At 39.2% G+C, this 20,847-nt stretch overlaps 1 long non-coding RNA gene across 1 annotated transcript; it reads left to right on the forward strand.

The window, feature by feature from the left end:
- Positions 1 to 553: 553 nt before the first annotated feature.
- Positions 554 to 18,304, forward strand: LOC134356482 (uncharacterized). The gene is made up of 3 exons (XR_010020359.1): positions 554 to 651; positions 12,525 to 12,587; positions 17,951 to 18,304. It is a non-coding gene; the product is annotated as an uncharacterized LOC134356482 (long non-coding RNA).
- The last annotated feature ends 2,543 nt before the right edge of the window (positions 18,305 to 20,847 follow it).

The raw sequence follows: 20,847 nt of genomic DNA on the forward strand, positions 1-20,847 counted from the left end.
ATTAAACTGTTATGATTGCTTAATTGACTATAGGTGTTTTGGTTTTGTTGTTGAGCTAATTCCTCTGCCTCAGCTATGTTTTATTCGTTGGATTTGGATCTTGGGCAGCTGCATTGCTTAAGTAAATTCAAGTAGAAGCATCCTCTTCAGGGAAGAAGGGTGAAACAAATACATCTCTTTCAGCATGGTGCGGTGATATTCAATGTCTTACAGGCTTACCATATCACCTTGATAAACTGTGAAAGAAAACCAATACTTTGTCTTAGCCAGAGATTAATTAGGCTTCCAGGAAAGAAAATAATTATATTAGTGGATGTCACTATTCCCCCTTCTGAATTCAATTCTTTGGTAAGTGGCAGTGTTAGTCATGAATAATGCATTAAATTATGAATAACACACCTTCCTACCATTGGAATATGAGCTTGCTGAATTCAGTGCTCATTGATTGGGTAAGAGCAACAATGATGATGATATTTTCTTTCAGTGCTTGTTCATCACTGACCAATGGTCCAATCAATGAAAAGCATCACTGTGCCTATGACCTTGAGATGAACTCCTGAATAATCACTCAGTAATGGCAGTAACAAAATATCTTGCACAAAGTGACTATTCGTCAGCTCTACTGTTGGAATTTTGTCACTGCTCACTGAGGTAAAGAGCAAATGTTTTACTGCTATAATTGGGACTGTGAACTGCTTTATAAATAGTATCACATTCTAATTACAACATAGTACACTGGTGGACTGCTATATTGCCTGGTACAGATTAATGATTTAACAAATTTTCATAAGACAGTATATCAACATATAATTAATGTTATTAAATGCAAGCAATGAAATACAATATTCATCTCTCAATTAATTATCTGGATTTGGTTTACTTTACAGATTATGAGAGTTCACAGCAAACTTTCAGAAACAATAAACTAACTCTTCAAAAAGTTAATGGAATCGCTTTAGTACCTTTGCACAGCAAGATTCATATTTCTTAAGGTGGAATAATAATCTTGCTCTGCATTGTATATGATTGTTGTCATAGCAGTTTCACAGATCCTTGAGCTCGGCATTGCTTAAGCAATTCAAAACTCTGGCGGCCTGTGCAGCAGGGTCATATTTCAGCATGGATGGCACTAAAAGGGCCATAATCTTTCACTGAATGACTTTTGTGATACACAAGCTGAGGCAAATTATTCAACTTGAAGTTTAGGCTGCAGTGGGACTCCTGGACTGTGGAGTGCACTGGAACGGAGTGAGGGCCTTTCATGCACTGAAGCAGAATGACCAGATTAATCCATAATGAAATGGGTAACTTTAGGTCTGCATAAATTTTCCAGCAGTCTTAGTATCCCAGGAATCTCTCAGTGAGATTAATGGTCAGCAGCCTTCCACATAATGAAGTAGTTTGCCTTGGCAATGTGCTCATGAATTTATTATGGTGTCCACCAGTGTGCTATATGGCCCAGACATCTTTATAAATCCTGGATTTAGAGCTGCAGCGATGAGCTGCTTCAGTCCTAATGGGAAGCTTGATTTATCACACTATTCCCCTGTACAGCCCCCTCCCAGACAGTTATAAAAGGAAGATTCGGGTCATATTGATGGAGATGAAATATGATGGTAATTGGATAATGCAAAGTGGAAATTGGGGAAAAAGCATTATTGAAATTCTAAATATGTTGATTATTTTGCTTTTGAGCAATTATAAGAAACTGATTTATACCACAGTTTATAATCACTTAACAACCTCTGGTTGAACTTTAACTGTTACTAGAGTTGACGCCTTTGACTTGAGAACTTGAGACTTGTCATGATTACTTTCAGTTGTAAAAATTATTTATTGAGATAGCCACTTGCACCGTAAGCTGGAAAAGTATATAAAGCACACAGTTCGCACTCAAAGGTTCTACATTTAATTTTCAGATTGAACAAGTATCAGTTTTGAAACAAAAAATTAAAATTTATAATGATACAGGATTTTATCTACCAGCTTAGGTGGTCTTCTGAAGCCTTGCGCTATTCACCTCCATAGGAGTTTCAGATAAATTTGCAGGTTCCAGAATGATTAAACTTAGTAAGAACAATGACAGAGTCATTCCTCAGACTTTATTTTGTTCAAGCAGGATTTATGTAGTGAAAATACTTATACAAAAGCTTGGTGTCAGCAGACGAATGTGAAAGTTTTCACAGATATAAACTATTGTAAACACAAATTATAAAGGAACAAAGTGCAGGAGAATTTTTGAAGTTCAGACTGTAATATTTAGGAGCTGTGCAAAGTTAGCTGAAATTAGATTAAATGTATTTATCTGTGTTCACTGTATTAGTTTAAAGAATCATGGTATTTATCCAAGAGATCCCAAAGGACAAATGACTGTGTTAGCTTGGTGCAGTATTGCACAGAGAGAATATACAACATTTGAGCTGAAATATACTGTAAAAAGATTAGGACATTGAACTTTAAATAGCTCCATGGTTAGTGTATTGGTATTTTTTCTTTATTTTTGCATAGGCTTAAACCCTATTTTGGAGAGCAGGAGACATAATGTGTCGGCACAAAACAGAACATGTTCTGGATTTCACTAGACATGATTGCCTGTTAATTGGTGAAATTAGTATTATGATATTTAGATCATGGAAATTGTTTTGTTTTCCACTCCATTTTTTTTTCCGCAGACATTTGTCATGTCTGGAATGTGAATAATATGCCTTATCTAGAGTTTGTGTACATAACCTTTAACAAGTTCCTTTGCAGTGGGTAGCGGCTGATAGACATGAGACAGGAAGAGCTTACACTACGTCTGTCTAATATATTCTAAGAGTCCACTTGGGCTAACCACAGACAAATTAAGGCAGATGTTACACACGTGCACTGAAGTGCATCAATTTGTATGTAAAGTTTTAATATATGTACAGATTTGCATGCGCTGCAGTTTTTTGGTTGTTGTGTTATTATCACCACCAGGATTTCCCAAGTTTAGAGCATCATCCACCTCTGAACTCAACATTGTTGTCTTGTTTGGACGTCCATCAGGAAAATTACATGTTGAGCAATTGTGGGATTCACTGAGAGCACATCACAGAATACCTTCCCTATTCTCCTGCGCTCAGTGCACTATGATCATATGGTTTACTTGAGCCTCTCAGAAACTCTCACCAACCTAGCTAGATACCTCAGCTCAAATACCTCTACCGTTTCCCCAATATCTAGCTGCTTCATCATCAAAGATCTAAACACACAGCCTCTGTCCTACAGACTGACTAAATCTCTGCTCTTTGAGGATTGTGTCATGATGGTTCGACTGCCCTTTCTTCACTTTTCCCTTCAAATTGGACAGATCAAACACATACTGAAAATTCTGGAGAAACTCAGCAGGTCAGGCTGCATTTATGGAGAGGGAACCAGATTTAATGCTCCTTGTGGATGACCTGTCATCAGAATTAATGAGAATTGAATGGGTAAATGTTATCTCGACAATTCTGTCTATCAGCTGTATATCCATTGTGTAGTGTGTTGCTGTTCTGTAACTTAGACTAAATGCTTCAAGTCCAGGTTTCATGGCTGTATTTGATCAGCTGTACATCAGCTCCTTCCTCAAGGTCTCCTGTATCCTGTGAACTGAGATTTCCACATCTCATCCTGAAACTAGGTGGCAGTGAGAAGTGAAGCAATATTTTATTCCGTTATCATCATGAATCATAAATTATAATATAATCAAAATTGTGGACCATTGTTTAACACAACTTCTAGAAGACCATGTCTAGAAGGCATACATCTTAATTCCTCTCTTGTAAATTCTGCTAGTTTCTTACTCTACACTTTCAATGACTGCTGGTTAATATTGGAAAAAGTTGGCCACAGTTGTTTCACAACCTCAGCACATTAACTTTGGCCCAAGGAATTGATTGTGGATTTTAGGAAGAGAAAGTCAAGGAAATGTACACCAGTCCTCATCGAGAGGCCAGCAGTGGAAAGAGAGAGCAGTTTCAATTTCCTGGGTGTCAACATCTCTGAAAGTCTATTCTAGACCCAAAATGGTGAGGCAATTATGAAAGAGACATGCCAGCAGCTATATTTCATCGGGATTTTGAAGAGATTTGGTATGGCACCAAAGACTCCAGCAAATATCCACGGATGTACCGTGGGAAGCATTCTAACTGGTTCATCACCACCTGATATAGAGGGGCCACTACACAGGATTGGAAAAAGCTGCAGAGGGTTGCAAACTCAGCTAACTCCTTCATGGACAATGGCCTCGGCAGCAACAAGAATATCTTCAAAAGGTGACGCATCAAAAAGGTGGCATCCATCATTAAGGACTTCCCCACCACCCAGGAGATGCCCTTTTCTCATTACTTCTATCAGAGAAGAGATAAAGGAGCATGAAGACAGATACTCAATGATTTAGAAACAGCTTCTTCATCTTTGTCATCAGATTTTTGAACTGTCCATGAGCACATGAAGACTACCTCAATATTTTTGTTCTCTTTTCGCATTACTTTACATTTAAATGTATATTTCTTATTGTAATTGGTAGTATGCTTTATGTATTGTACAGTTCTGCTGCCGCAGAATAACGACATGCAGTATGTCAATGGTAATAAGCCTGATTCTGATTATCTATGCGGATCCACTAGAACAGTCTTATGGGTCATTTCCACCTCTCGTCTGGCATTTCAGGAAAAGTGTGGTGAAGACTTGACATGCTGTACAGGTCATATCTTTTTCTTTGTCTATGCCAAGTAAATAGACTCTTCCTTTAACTACTAACTTTTATATTCACTATAACCAAAGTAGCTGCATTGAATTATTCCATCAGCATTTCTACCCTATCTCCCCATTCTGTGCAGCCACATTTAACAGACAGTTCATCCAGCCAACATATCTTCATTTGGATATGTGTTGGAATCGCAGAATCAGCCCAATGCTCATATGTTTACCTCAATTGTGTTTTCTTTTTGTGTAAGCTGGAATATACAGTATATCTCTCTTTCTATATTGATTGGGGTTTATAACGAGGTGGTCTAAAGAGGTAGTTAGCTGTAGCAGTTTGGTTGGATCCATTTCATGTTATAGAGATATTGAAGCAGGAAGATGGCTCATCTCTGTGAACTTGATACCACCATTGTGGGAATAGAAGACCTCAGTCCCAGAATGGCCAAAGTTGGCTTCTGCTTGGCAATGAACGACAATGGTCACCCCAGCAAGATTTGTTGAACTACTGCATTTCTAAACATAATCATCAACACCTCCTCTTTTCTGTTCCCTTCCCACTTACGCCTGCTTGCTGTCCCAGCTGTACAAGAGGAAGCATTGCCATTGAATTTTAACATAAAGAGAAGTGTTATAACAGTGTCCTTGTTATCCACTAACTTACTATCTATGGATATGCCAAAGTCAAGGTCAGCTGTTTATTACTGTGAGCGTGAATTAAGTTCCAGTGTGTAAGGGCTAGGTCAACACCATGGATGTGCAGCCGAAACTGGTGGCCTGTCTCTGTAGGTAGAGCCAGGATGCCAAAGCTGAGGTTTGGAAAACACAGCTAAAGCTGAAGTTATATCCATGGCGGGGTTGATCTAATTGCCACTGAAGTCTTTGTGCCATTGCCAGTAATTTATGTTTTTTTTTGTTATCTGTGGGAAGCTTGTATCCCTGTCCCTCACAAATAATGAGTACATAGTGTACATCATAAAGAATTCACTGCTGTGGTATTCCTTGTTCCGACTGTGGTCAGCTTGCTGACCTTTCCCCAACATGAGGTTTTTTTCTTTCTGTAGCAGATGGTGAAGTGCAGTCATCCCTGTGGCACGGTAGGGTAGAATTCCAGCAGAGTACTGGATCAGATCAAGAGATGTCTGGAGTTCATTCAGTAAAGTTTTCAGGTTTCTGTCTCTAATGCTGGCACCAGTCTTTCCCATAACAGGCTGCAGCCTGCTCGCTGAACAAAATAACTAGCTTCCTTTAGCATGAAGTCATATTTTCAGTATTTTTAAGTTGGACATGACATTTGCACACTTTAATCCGGACCAAAGGATTTTGTTCCAGTAACCTTTGCCATTAGAATATTTTACACAAACAGTGATGCACCCTTTTAACAAATTATTCAAAATCAGTTTAATCTCTTTGTGATGATTTCACTCAATATGGTTATTTAGTATACGAATGGAATTCCTGGGGTGTTAATTGCCAAATAATGGAGGCATGTCGACTCTGTACTAAGCTGGATATAGACATGAGAATATTGGACAGGGAAGATCGTTGCCTCTGTTTAGATAATAAACATTTGAGATTCTGCAGATGCTGGAAGTCCAAAGTAACACATACAAGATGCTGGAGGAACTCAGCAGGTCAGGCATCATCCATGGAAAAGAATGAACAGTCGACGTTTTGGGCTGCAGAGACTATAGACTAATGCAAAGGAGTCATGAGAAGCTCAGAAACATACGACTGAAGGGTCCATGTTTCAATGCACCAGACATAATTTATTGCAAGTGAAAAGCAAAAGCTGAAAATGTTGGAAATATGAAATAAAAATTGAAAAAGCTGGAAGCGGCCAACAGATAATCCCTGGAGGGTCATTATCCTGAAACATTTCTCTCTGTACAGTTGCTATCTGACCAGCTGAGCATTTCCCATATCTTCTACTTCAATGTCATAAATGATATAACTGAAACTTGCATATACTCCATCCACGAGCATGTCCACGGCAGAGGGCAGATTACAGCTTGGACGGGGGTCTTTCACTGCAACCAAACATTTTGCCAAATAAGGTACAGGGCATCCATTCCTTTGAGATCATTTTTGTGTGCGGCCTCATTTTCCTGGGTGTCAGTATCTCCGAGGATCAATTCTGGGCCCAACACATTGACGCAATTATGAAGAATGCATGCTAGTAGCTCTACTTTGTTAGGAGTTTGAGGAGATCTGATATGTCACAGAAACTCTTACAGATTTTTATCGATGCGTGGTAGAGAATATTCTGACTGGTTGCATCACAGCCTCCAGTGCATAGGATTGCAAAACAGTGCAGAGGTTTGTAGATTCAGCCGGCTCCATCACGAGAACAACCCTCCCACCATTAAGGATACCTTCAAGAGTCTCTGCCGCAGGAAGGTAGCATCCATCAGTAACGACCCTCACCATCCAGGATTTGACCTCTTCTCATTGTTACCACTGGGGAGGAGGTACAGAAGTTTGAAGACCTACACTCAAAGATTTTGAAACAGCTTCTTCCCCTCTGCCATTGGATTTCTGAATGCATGAACACTGCCTCAGTATTCCTTGCATTATATTGTCTGTAATTTATAGACTTTTATTTATTTGAACAGTGATACTGGCACAAAGCAACAAATTTCACATCACATGTCTGTGATAATAAATCTGATTCTGGTTCATATGCTGTCTAACCCACTGAGTATTTCCAGAACTTTCTGTTTTCTTTTAATTTCAGATCTTCTGCATTTATTATTTTTACAATTGCATTCAATCTTAGTTGTAAAGAGATGAATATAGCTTAACTACATTGCGCTTAGAATAGCAAACTCGCATTTGTATCGGCCAGAGGGGCAATGGTTCTTGGGGATATTATAAGGTTCCAAAGGATTGTGTACAATACTTTGGCAGATAAGTGCAACTGTAGAGCAGATTACAGTTTGCTTAAAAAAAGTTTTTCTCTTTGATGATCATGAGGAACAGCTACTGAAATTTCATCAATAAAATTAAAGAATACAAAATAGTAGATAATGTGCATATGATTTCCTGCAATGAGCCATTTACGGTCACCATTTCTATAGAAGTGCAGACTGAAAATGTAATACAGAGCCTTCCCTTGACTCTTAATGCAAAGTAGGTAGAATGTGGCCCAATTTTTCTATTAAGCAAGTAATACCTGGGGCAAACAAAAGGAATTCTGCAGATGCTGGAAATTCAAGCAACACACATAAAAGTTGCTGGTGAACGCAGCAGGCCAGGCAGCATCTCTAGGAAGAGGTGCAGTCGACGTTTCAGGCCGAGACCCTTCGTCAGGACTAACTGAAGGAAGAGTGAGTAAGGGATTTGAAAGTTGGAGGGGGAGGGGGAGATCCAAAATGATAGGAGAAGACAGGAGGGGGAGGGATGGAGCCAAGAGTGACAGGTGATAGGCAAAAGGGATAAGAGAGGATCATGGGACAGGAGGTCTGGGAAGAAAGACGGGGGAGGGGGACCGAGAGGATGAGCAAGGGGTATATTCAGAGGGACAGAGGGAGAAAAAGGAGAGTGAGAGAAAGAATGTGTGTATAAAAATAAGTAACAAATGGGGTACGAAGGGGAGGTGGGGCATTAGCGGAAGTTAGAGAAGTCGATGTTCATGCCATCAGGTTGGAGGCCACCCAGACGGAATATAAGGTGTTGTTCCTCCAACCTGAGTGTGGCTTCATCTTTACAGTAGAGGAGGCCGTGGATAGACATGTCAGAATGGGAATGGGATGTGGAATTAAAATGTGTGGCTACTGGGAGATCCTGCTTTCTCTGGCAGACAGAGCGTAGATGTTCAGCAAAGCGGTCTCCCAGTCTGCGTCGGGTCTCGCCAATATATAAAAGGCCACATCGGGAGCACCGGACACAGTATATCACCCCAGCCGACTCACAGGTGAAGTGTTGCCTCACCTGGAAGGACTGTTTGGGGCCCTGAATGGTGGAAGTTATTTGGGGCAAGTTATTTCCTTATCAGACTTTTTTTTGAAGCACTTCAAAAGAATATTATTCAATGATTTAAAAAAGATTGTGAAGGCGAGGAGTTATGGCCATTCTAAGGAAGGACTAAAGCATTTAGTGGTGTGGAATGACTTCCATTGGTAAAGAATATCCTCTTTCAGAATTGCACCTTGGTACCATAGGGGTTAATAATAATAATAGGCATCCGTTAGTCTCATGAGACCATGGATTTGCGCCTGGGCAAGGTTGTATGGAAGACCGGCAGTTGCCCAAGCTGCAAGTCTCCCCTCTCCACACCACCCATGTTGTCCAAGGGAAGGGCATTAGGACCCATAGAGCTTGGCACCAGTGTTGTCGCAGAGCAATGTGTGGTTAAGTGCCTTGCTCAAGGACACAACACACTGCCTCAGCCAAGGCTCGAACTAGCGACCTTCAGATCACTAGACAAACGCCTTAACCATTTGGCCACGCGCCAGCACTAGGGGTTAGCATGATGCTATTACAGCTCAGGGCAATGGAGTTCAATTCTGGCATCATTTATACGGAGTCTGTACGTCCTCCCTATGGAATGTGTTGGTTTTCCCTGGGTGCTCCGGTTTCCTCCCACATAGCAGATAGATTAATTGGTCATTGTCAATTGTCACATGATTAGATTCGGGTTGAATTGGGGTTGCTAGGGTGACAGGGCTCGAAGGGCAGGAAGGGCAGTATATAAATAAGTGCAGTCATGCAGTTGATTATTGCTGAATACCTCTAACCAGTGCAAACCATTTAAAACTTAGAACCATGTACCTGTATCTACATTAAGACCAGGACACTCAGTGTTGCTTGGTCACTTCAAAGCAGAAGGAGCCAGCACAAATCCCACACTCAGCCCCCCGTGACTCAAATGGTTGCAAGTTAATCACTTGTTGTCAACCCTTCTCCTGTTTTACAGCACTTTCCAATTCCTCCCCCTGATCTTTGCCTGAAGAAAAGTAAATTTGTTTAACTCATGAGGAAGTAACATGTTTTAAAGAATTGATTAGATCTTGAGGCTGCCCTTGGCAATTTTAAGGTTTTTTTTGTCAATCTGTCTACAACTGAGCTATTTTCACATTACAGTTTTCTTAGTATAGAAACTGACCTCTCAGATCAAATTAATTTTACTGTTCTAAAGAATATTCCATTCTTTTCTGCAGTCTCTCAGACTTCAATAAAGTCATAAAAAGTAGTGGAAGCTGTGGACTCCGCAGTCCAAATAAACAAATTGGGTTAGCGTGCTTAAACCTTGCTTGTATAGTGAGAAAGCACAAAACTTTACCTTCTGGTGAAGTGAAACAGCTATCAGATAAGGCGGACTAGAAAAAAAAACTGCAAAACTAAAACTTTTAATTTTTAAAAATTTAAACTAATGCTGAGTCCTGGTGAAGGGTCTTGGCCTGAAACGTCGACTGTTTATTCCTTTCCATAGCTGCCTGACATGTTGACTTGCTCCAGCATTTTGAGTTTTAAACTAAAACTTAAGTTTTAGCCTTAAAGGAATAGTAGATGGTTATTACTATAGCAAGACAATCGGCTTTCCATTGCCACAGGACTGTGGAAACAAATCAGAAGTAGTTTTAGCTCCAATGTGAAATCAGAAGTAGTAGAAGAGTTAGATACAATGCACTTGTACTTGCTTTTGAATCAATGCTACAATATAACTACATATTATGCAGGTAAAACTGCATTGTTAGACATAAATGTGGAAATAGTTTTAGTTTAAATTAAGTCTGTTAACTAGCTAGCTGGTGGTGTAGTGGAATCCACACTGGACTTTGAGGAGAGTGGCCCCAGGTTCGAATCTAGTCAGTGGCTTGCATGCTTTCCATCCATGCTGGGTTGAGCGTTCAGCCAGCAATTTTGCCTCTTAAAAGCTGCAAAGAAATGGCAAGGTTGCCACCCAATGCACCATAAGGCATGTAACAGAACAACGAGTCTCTTAACACTGGAGCTGGAATGCCATTTGGCTTAGAGAATTGAAAGAAATAAGAAAAACCTCATGTGCGAAATTGATTCACATTGAATAGCCTATGAAGGTCGGAGTTGGTTCTCATAGATCTGAAGTTGACTTATGTGACTCTGGAAATGATAGGACTTAAGCTTGTCTTCAGTGGTAGGGAAGCAGTTGGAAAGAATTAAATGGGATGTGATAGATGATCACTTGAACTGTTTGACAGTTATTAGGGATACCCAGCATGAGTTTAGGAAATGTAAATGCTGCCTCATTAATGTGACTGTGTCCTTTAGAAAGTGACCAGAATGCTTTTAGCTTATTACCCAAAAATGTCTGATAATGTGCTGTATTTATGATAATTAGTAAAATCTAAGTCACATTGGACTATAAAGCACAAATTGAAATTATGTTAATGATAGTGGATTTGATTAGAGCAGTGGACATGACGGTGATCAAAAAGATGTGATTGAGACCTTAAAATGATCAAAGAAATAGAATACAATCCAGATGAAAGGACTGTTTGAAATATAAAGGAATGGCAAAAGTTAACGTCTATAAAATGTCTGTAGAGAGAATTGGATTAAATGGGGAGAAGTAATACTTTTACAGAGTGATCATCCACTGGGTCATACTGGTGAGGTACATGATGAGTGAGGATTGTCCTTAGCATGGCAACTTGACAAGCTGTCGTGCAAAGAGATAGTTATGTAACCTTAGTTGATAAGTTGATGAAGAGGGACTTCTGAACACCTGGCACTTGTCAGGGTGTTAGAGAAGTTTGTTCCATTCTTTCATTCAATTTGGTTACAGTTTTGCTTTGTTGATAATGAAATATAATACACGATGGGGCTTGTTCGACCTTCAATCAAATGGTCAGAACTTTAGTAGACAGTATATAATGGCCACAGAGATTTCATGTGAATACTAGCAGAAAAAGCATCTGAATAAAATAACCCAGGTAAGTCTGAAGATATATCTTTGCTTTATTTAGATTTGTGTCAATAAACTAAGTGTTCTGTTACATTACACAGAATACATCAGCTTGACTGCTGTTCAGCAGCCTTGCTTTATGTCTAAGTTTTATATAACATTACATTTTACAATATCAGACATCCCACCTCTCCCGGAAGTTCTGGGAGTCTCCCGCATATGAATAATGGCTCCCTGATTCCCGCAAATTGTATACAATATCACAGAAATCAAATTTTTGAGAGCGAGTGAGCGAGAGAAAGCAAGCGAGAGAGAGAGAGAGAGAGAGCACGCCATGGCAGAGTGTTTCAAAAAAAAATATAAAACATACGTCACCCCAGACTACCCTAAAGTGTACCCCTGCCTAATAGGGGTCAAAAATAATGAAAGTATTGCTCGCTGCACTGTTTGCAACAGTGACTTTTCTATTGCCCATGGTGGGTTAAGACTGTAAAGGACGTATTGAGGTGAGTTTAACAGGTGTCATTCGTTCATTAGCATAGCTAACGTTATTAAACTAGCTGGCTAGCTGCTAAGGAGCTACTCTATTGCAGACATCCCACCTCTCCCGGAAGTCTCCCGCAAATTGATGGTGCTACCTCCCTGAAATGAGTTTTTGCAGGGTAGGATATCTGCAATATCCTTTGGAGCAGGGTTCCCAGTCTCTTTTATGAGATGGACCATTACCATTTAGCATAGGATCCATGGACCCGAGGTTGGGAACCCCGGCTTTAGAGTTTAGCCGATTATGTTGATTGTAACTTAAATTTGAACTTAGTATTTTGTGTCTGCTGCTCCAGAGTCTTCACTAAACAGATTAATGTTTTGAGAAATCCTCAGGCAAACATAACATGTAATATTTTCACATTTCTTCATATTTTATCAGATTTGAAAAATTAATTAGATGTTGAATCATCTGTAAAGAGATCATGGAGCAATCTGTTTGAAAGTAAGTGCAACACTTTTGTTCCTCTGTTTATTATAATTGCATTTTCTATATGAGCTGTACTTCACACTTCTAAACAGGGCATTAGCCACGTTAATATAAAGGTAATGATATTTTGCCAAGTAAAAGTGTTACAATAATTTATATTTCCATATTGAAGCTGCTGAGGCTGGGGGAGACTACCTAGAACTAGAGGTCATAGATTAAGGGTGAAAGGTGAAATATTTAAGGGAAACATGAGGATGGTGAGAGTGTGGAATGAACTGCCAATGGAAGTGGAGCATGTGGGTTTCGATTTCAACATTTAAGACTACTACTAATACTACTACGTCAACTCAGGCCTAGGGGGCCGGCGTCGGGCACGATGATGGACTCTCCATTTCTCCCTCTCCCTCATCAGTGTGTTCAGTTCATCTACATTAGTCTTACCACTGTCTTCTAGGAGTGTGTTGACCAGAGTCTTGGGAGGGTGCCCAGGGTTCATCCTCCTGTGCTTGTGCTCCCATATGATGACTAGGCTGGCAGGTAGCTCGGGGTGGCGTAGACAGTGCCCTGCTAGTTGCAGTCTTCTCGCCTCGATTTTAGTGGTGAGCATCTGTAGGTCATCATAGAGCTCGACGCTCGTCATGTGCTGTTGCCAACTCGCGTCTAGAGCCATCCGGAGCATTCGTGTATTACAACCATCTAGAGACTTTCGCATAGTCTTGGTGAGTGTCCACGTCTCGCATCCATATGTGAGAATATACTCTATGACTATTTAACTATTTAGCGATAATATATAAACATTTAAGAGATGTTTGGATAAGTAGATGGATTGGAGGGCTATGGTCCAGGTGTATGTTGATGGGACTAAGCAGAATAGTTTGGTATGGTTTAGATGGGCTGAAAGGCTTGGTTCTGTGCTGTAGAACTCTATCCCTCTATCACTCTAAGAAATTATTAAAGTTCTATTTTTCAAACGATAGTTTGCATATAAGATTCCTCATTTTACACAGATCTGGAGATAATTTTCACTATGGATGGATTCAAAATAGAAAATTTGGAATTTCAGCTGATAGGACTGAGCTGAAATTTAACCTCTTTCTCTCTCCATTGATGCTGCATGACTGTTAAACCATTTTCTTCTGTTCACATTTTCAGCATCTGCAGGTTTTTGCTTTCAAATGCAAACCTGTCTTTACTTAAAATGCTAATTCCACCACCCATCAAATATTTGTGAATCTTTGATAAACTTCTGTCTCAAGTCAAAAATGAGAAGAAATCTTCATTTGAATTCGTAGTTATTTTTCAATGCTTCACTCAAATATTTTGAAATTTCAAAGCTTTATATTTCTTTTTCATCCACCCGATTGTAGTTGGTCATTTTTATTTTCCTCTTAATAATTGCAACTTTCCTAAAAAGGCAATGAAATCAGTGGTTTAATAAATCAGGATATGAAATTTTAAAAAATCATCTTCTAGTGTTATTGTATTGGAAACAAGATACAACCAAGGCTATGGGACCAGACGCAACCACACCTGAGGAATTAACTTCCCAAACTTGTCACTTGTCAAGCCAAGTGTTTTCTCCATAGTTACAACACTGGCATCAACCTAACAATGTGGAAAGTTGTTCAGGTCTGACCTGTTCACAGTCAGCAGGATAAATCCAATCTAGTTAATTACCTCTTGATCATCAGTCACTCACCATTAATCAGTCCTTTACATCCATTCCACCTAATGATGTGCCACCTCCCAATGTAGCACTCGATTCACCAATTCCTCGTCTGCTTTTGTCACTTGTCTAAACCACACACTTCCCTGCCACCTCTCAGCCCAGACCACTATGCACGATTGGTGCTGTTGTTCCTGATGCCTCCCCAATCCTTACCTTTCCATACTAGTGATCCAGACCCTACCTGACTTTCTCTGCTGCAACGTCAGAGCCAACGGAAGAAAGACCTCGCTTACTACGAATTATGCGTGTCCTTTTCTATCATGAGTCCCCTGTCTGCAGTTCTGATTTGACATATCTTTCCTAGCATGGAAAGTGATCTAGCCCAGGCAATTTTAAAGGTGTTTGGTTGGGTTGGTATAATTTAGTAAAACAAGGTGAATTAAATTGTAGTAACATGTTTGCCAAGTTATATTGCATAGATTAGAAATGTATATTTACTGTAGTATTACACTTTGCTGAGTGAACAACCAACACATTTCTAAGAACCAGTTTTCAATTTAAAAATATATCTCTACAAATATCAGCTGAGCATAACTGGTAATATCTCTTGCTTAAGTGGACATTTATTTTATAAAACATAAAAACAGAAATAACTTCTGAACATAGAACAGTACAGATCCTTTTGGCACTTGGGTACAAGTCTCTAGCTGTCCACTCTATCTGTGCCTCTTGTCATCTTATCAAGTCACCTCTCATTCTACTTTGTTCCAAAGAGAGACAATATAGCTCAGTCAACCTCTGCTCATAAGGCATCCTCTCCATTCCAAGCAACATTCTAGTAAACCTCTTCTGGACCCACTCTAAAACTTACACATCCTTTCAAAGATAAGGACAGCGTCAAATAGTTGAGAATTAGAGTAAAATTTAATATCATCGGCATATGTGATGAAATATATATATGTCAATTAAATAGTTAAATTAAATTAAATTAAGTTAAAATAAGGAGTACAAAATGACAGATATAAAAAAGTAGGGAGGTAGTGTTCATGTGTTCAAGGTTCATTTAGAAATTGGATGACAGAGGGGAAGAAGCTACAGTATTCCTGAATCTCTGAGTGTGTGCCTTCAGGCTTCTGTACCACGTCACTGTAATAGTGTGAAGAGGGCACATCCTGGGTGGTGGGGTTCCTTAATGATGGACGCTGCCTTCCTAAGGCACCGCTTCTTGAAGCAGGCCAATACACTCGAACATGTTGATGTTAAGAAAGAGGATGTTCTGCAACAGACTTTATTGACAACACCACCAACTTTCATGTCCTCTGCAGACTTACTAACACACCCTTCCACTTCCTCATCCAAGTCAATTTAAAAATCACAAACAGCAGGGATCCCTATGGAACACTAGTCACTGACCTGCAGGCAGTACCCACTCCATCCTCTGCCTTCTATGGGCAAACCAATCCTGTATCCACACATTCAAATTTCCCTGCATCCCGTGCCTCCTGATTTTCTAGATGAACCTTCCATGAGAACACTTGTCAAATGCCTTTCTGAAATCCATATACACCACATCCACCACTCCCCCTTCATCAGTTTGTTTTATCATTTTGTCCAAAAATTCAGTCAGGTTCGTGAGGCGTGACTTGACTCCCAAAAAGGCATGCTGACTATCTCTAATCAGACTATGCTTCTCCAAATATCCTAAGAATTTTCTCCAGTAGTTTAACCACTACTGACGAAAGATGGGTCTATAATTCCCAATATTATCCATACTACCATTTCTGAACAAAGAAATAACATCCGTCACCTTTCAATTCTCTGGTACTCCTCATGTGGCCAGTGAGGATGCAAAGATCATTGCAAAAGGTGCAATTATTTCCTCCCTCATCTTCTGTAGAATCCTGGGGTTTACCCTATCTAGCTTCAGGGACTTAACTGTCCTACTGTTAGTCAAAAGTTCCAATACATCCGTATTGTTAATGTTGCATTGTTCCAGCATATCAGTCTGTTTTCTGCTGTCCCCATATTCATCAAGGTCACTTTCACTAGTGAATACTGAAACAAAGTACCAGTATTCATTAAGGACCACCCTTACCTCTTCCAATTCCAGAAACATGTTTCATTTTTATCCCTGAACAGTCCTACCTTGACTCTTGTCGTCCTCCTAATCTTCATGTAGGTGTAGAATGCCTGAGTGTTTTCCTTAATCCTACTCACCGAGGTCTTCATATGTCCCTTTACGGATCTCCTAAGTGCATTCTTAAGTTCTTTCTTAGCTACTTGTAATTCTTGAGCCCTGTCTGGTCCTTGCTTCCTTAACTAAGCTTCTTTCTTCCTCTTGACTAGATGTCAATTGTGAAATATGCTCTGAACTGCTCATCCACCAAGGAGATCTGTCACCTGACCAGATTCATTGTCTTTTACATGATCCAGTGTGGCCTCTCCTCTAATTGATACTGTGTCAAGAATCCTTCCTGGACACACTGAACAAATCCTGCCCCATCTACTCCTTTTGCACCAAGGAGGTGCCAATCAATATATGGGAAGCTAAAGTCACCTGTGATGGCAACCCAGTTATTTTAGCACCTTTCCAAAAATTCTGCTTCCTGATTTGCTCTTTAGAGTCTCTGAAATGTTGTTAATTTTAACCTTGGAGTAACCTTTAACATTCTGATCATGAAGTAAAAGCCATCTGTATTCATTACTTTTGATAATGCTCTGATACTGCAGACAATCATTAATGGAAAATTTCAAATCCTGAGCAAGAAACCCATTGGACTGGCAATTCTTTATATCGTAAACAATTTTCAACAGGAATCTATTGACATAACTGTCAGATTACCCTTCCAAAGGAAGCACTTTTATTTAAGACAATGTTCCTTTTTAAACACTTGGATGAGTCCTGAAATGTCTTGCGCCATTTTATTTCCAGTTATACCTCCTTCAGGAAAAGTGTAATGTCAGAACTACTGTTGCCCGAACTGAAGGTGTATTGGACCTAATTTTCACAGCTGGGTTCCATTGAAGTTGACACCACATTGCACATTTGGCATGTGAAACTGTGGGTGAATACCTCAATATTTTAATGGTATTAGAGAGTCCTAAGTGAATGTATCTTCTTTGGACTCATATCTTGTACCTTAAATATCACATGCCCTATTTAGATAAGTTCATTTATTTATATTACATCTTCACAAATTCAGGTAACCAACATAACTCTGAAGAAAAAAATAATGATGGATATCCATTGTGAGATTAATGAAAGCAGACAATGGATATCCATCAAAATTCTGAAATGACTTACTGCCTTCCCAATCTCGAGTGGCAAAAGGTGATGCTCTGTAAGGTGTGATGATCAGGAATAAACCATGGGAATCTTGTGCCAGAGATACACGAACAGTTTTAGTCAAGTAGTTTTAGAAGCTAATTCAAACACCGAAGTACTCAAATTTCACATGTTTGTATTGTCAAACTGCTGACATTTCTCATTCTTGGAAGTAAGGCAGCTTTTGCATTCCGCCAAGCAAAATGAACAATGCGTTATAATGAGTGTACCTCTGTAGACTTTCCTGCTGCTGACTTCTGAAAATAGTTATAATTTACTTTGCTTGTGAGAGAGATGTAATCTTCTTTGTGGTGAGATAAATAAGATTTATTTAATTGAACTATGAATATTTATATTTATCACTATAATCCTCTTTTCACACAGAAATAAAATAAACAAACGCCAAGATGCTGTGGATGTCCATGCTCCGCACGCAGCCATTAAATTCCAGCGCCTAGAAGCAATTGCCGGAAAACAATTTAGTATTCCCTCAGATTTGATTAAGCATCTCAATTTGCATGATGTGCAAGGACTAATAATAAATACTGTGTGAGTTAGGTAAATGTAAAAATGAGATCCAACCCCTTGTGTTTTCAAAACATAATTTAATTTATTTTGTGCAGGGCCTGATTTATGTTCTATCCTATCAGTTAGCCTTACTGGGCCATGATGTTCGACTTTATTGGCTAAAATGATGTGTGATGATAATTAATGAGTGCAATAACAAGCCATCTTTAAATAAACTCCACATTAAAGGAGCAATTTGTTTTATCTTCTATAATTAGATTATTACACATCCAAGTGCGTTGGGATTATCTTTCCAATTGTTAATTGTAGGGTGAGGTGTTCTTTAATATTTTACATCAGGATTAAAAAGGTTAGTATCTTAGCTTTAACCTGTCTCTGTTTTCTGAACTCCCCTGAATTTGATTAGAAATTACGCAGAGCCCCGTGTACTTTCTGCACTCGGTCCAAGTGGGTTTGCCTCTTTTCAGGTTCATTCAGTTGTTATTTTCATGTTTAATTATAAGGTTGTGAGCCAAGGCTCTGGATGCATTTTTGCTTTTATGGAAATGTAAATTGGAAATCTCCTGCTGCACGGAAGAACCATTTTTCCCTTCAGGGTTATGTATGCAGCAGATGTATTGCCAATCCTCTTATTGTACAGATATTGATCCCTCCTCTCCATAATGAACTGTAACAACAACTCTATTACTCCGAGCTTCCTGATTGGCCCAGCATAATATGAAATTAGCTGGCGTGCATCAGGCCTGTCAGTATTGATTTCACTACTGAGATTACTTGTTACAAAAGAATAGAGCTGTCTGCGCAGTAATTGAACAAGTTAACTCCTTGTCTCATAAAATGTAAGCCTGTATTGATTGCTTACTGTTATTATGCAGAAGTAAGAAAGTTGTAACAATGTTTAATCACCACGGTGCTATGAGACCTTTACTTTGAGGCCCTTTTGACAGCTGCAGCGAAAGGGCAGTCAGTGCTGACAGACTGAGAGAGCAAACATTATCTCCCAGCCCTAAGCATATGAGTACTTATTCCAGTCAGTTAACCCTCTTAATTACAATATTGGGGCTATTTCCTATAACATGGACGGTTTGTTTATATAACTTTACCAAAGTAGTTCATCAGGGGTTAAATAAGATCAAATCCCTTCTGCCACAATGTAATAAATTGTTTCATCTGTGAATTTAGGTGTTCTCTCTAATGCAAACATGGATGTTACAGCAGTTCTCCCTTGATAGGGTTACAGGTTAATGAAATGCTCTTTCTGTTGCTTATTTTTTTTTTCTCCTGTGCTGTGTGATAAGTAGCTAACCAACGAAGCTTGTAATTACAATCTTACAGAAACCAGTCCGATCTGTATATAAATCTCACCATCCAATTACAAGATGTAATAATTTTGCACTCAAGCTGGTAATGAGGTCTAATACTCGTGCATGTGATAATCCCCTCTGGATGCCGACTTGATCAGATGTTGGCTTTGTAATTAGACTGGCAGAAAATCATTATTTCATGTTCAGGAAAAAATTAGGTTGGTGGGAAGTTAATTTTCTCTATGCTCTGTGAAGCGTAGACAAGAATTTAATGATTTAATCATGATTGTTAGCTCTTTTGCAATCAATTTGTAATGATTGTGTAGCAACTCTACAAGGGAAGCTGTGACAGAGAAGTGTGTGTGTGTGTGTGTGTGTGTGTGTGTGTGTATGTGTGAACAGTGGGCTAAAGGAGTGGATATAGGTGCAGCTAACCCCCTGTAGGAAACTCTTTGATGATCGCAGGCTCTCATTGTGAAGCTGTGGTTTGTATGCCGCACCGCCAGGTCAAGTCTTTGAGTCTCATAATCACACAGCTCAGCACAGCCCTCTTGCCACAAAGCCTTTTTTCATGCCTATTTAATGCATCAGAAGTGCTTTCAAGTGCTCTTTGATAAATCATAGAAAGCGTTATTCCAGCCGCTCAATAACTGTACCTGGTAGTCTTTTTCAGATCCCAAGGCAGCTGTTCCCTCCTGCTTTATTTCCGCCACTGATGGTAATTCATTTCACTTGAGCTTACTGGTTCATTCCACATTTATTTGCACATCATGGGCAATGTCATTTTACTTACCCTCAAGACAGTAAATGGTTTGAAAAATGTAAGTATCACAAATACTGGGAGAGAAAAAGCACTGCTGGACCTTTATATCGTAGCCAAAATAACAATGTTATGAATAAATCATGCTGCTGAATTATCTCAGTCATTTCTTGGCTGTTGGGGAAATCAAAGACCCTGCATAAACTCGTTTAACTCCTATGGGGATAAATTTCCTATACTCACCCAGCAGCTAAGTTTGCTTTTCCCATGCAAAGTTAAATAAAATATTACTGTAAGGTCATAAAAATAATTAGTTGTGTCTCATCTCCTCTCTCCCTGGAAATCAAATTTGACCCTTATGTTTTATGTATGTTTTTTGCACCAAAGACATGACTATGCCAATGGCTGCAATTACACAATGCATCTTGTGTCCACTGATGACTTTTTCCATGGGTTATATGGCAGGACTCACTAAAGAAATTAGTAAATCATTTAAATGATATATAAAATGTAAGTCTACTTTTCAATAGACTTAAAGTTGTTTTACTAGTGGATTCAAAGAATTCTGGAAAACTTATTTTTAAGTGGAATAGCAATTTAATAGTGGAAGCATGTTATGTTCTTCAAAAGCTTCATACGTATTTGAAATTGCAATTAAACCAAATTATATAGTCATAATCTACAAGCTG

Source organism: Mobula hypostoma, chromosome 14, assembly GCF_963921235.1.
Source record: "Mobula hypostoma chromosome 14, sMobHyp1.1, whole genome shotgun sequence".
Classification (NCBI taxonomy): domain Eukaryota; kingdom Metazoa; phylum Chordata; class Chondrichthyes; order Myliobatiformes; family Myliobatidae; genus Mobula; species Mobula hypostoma.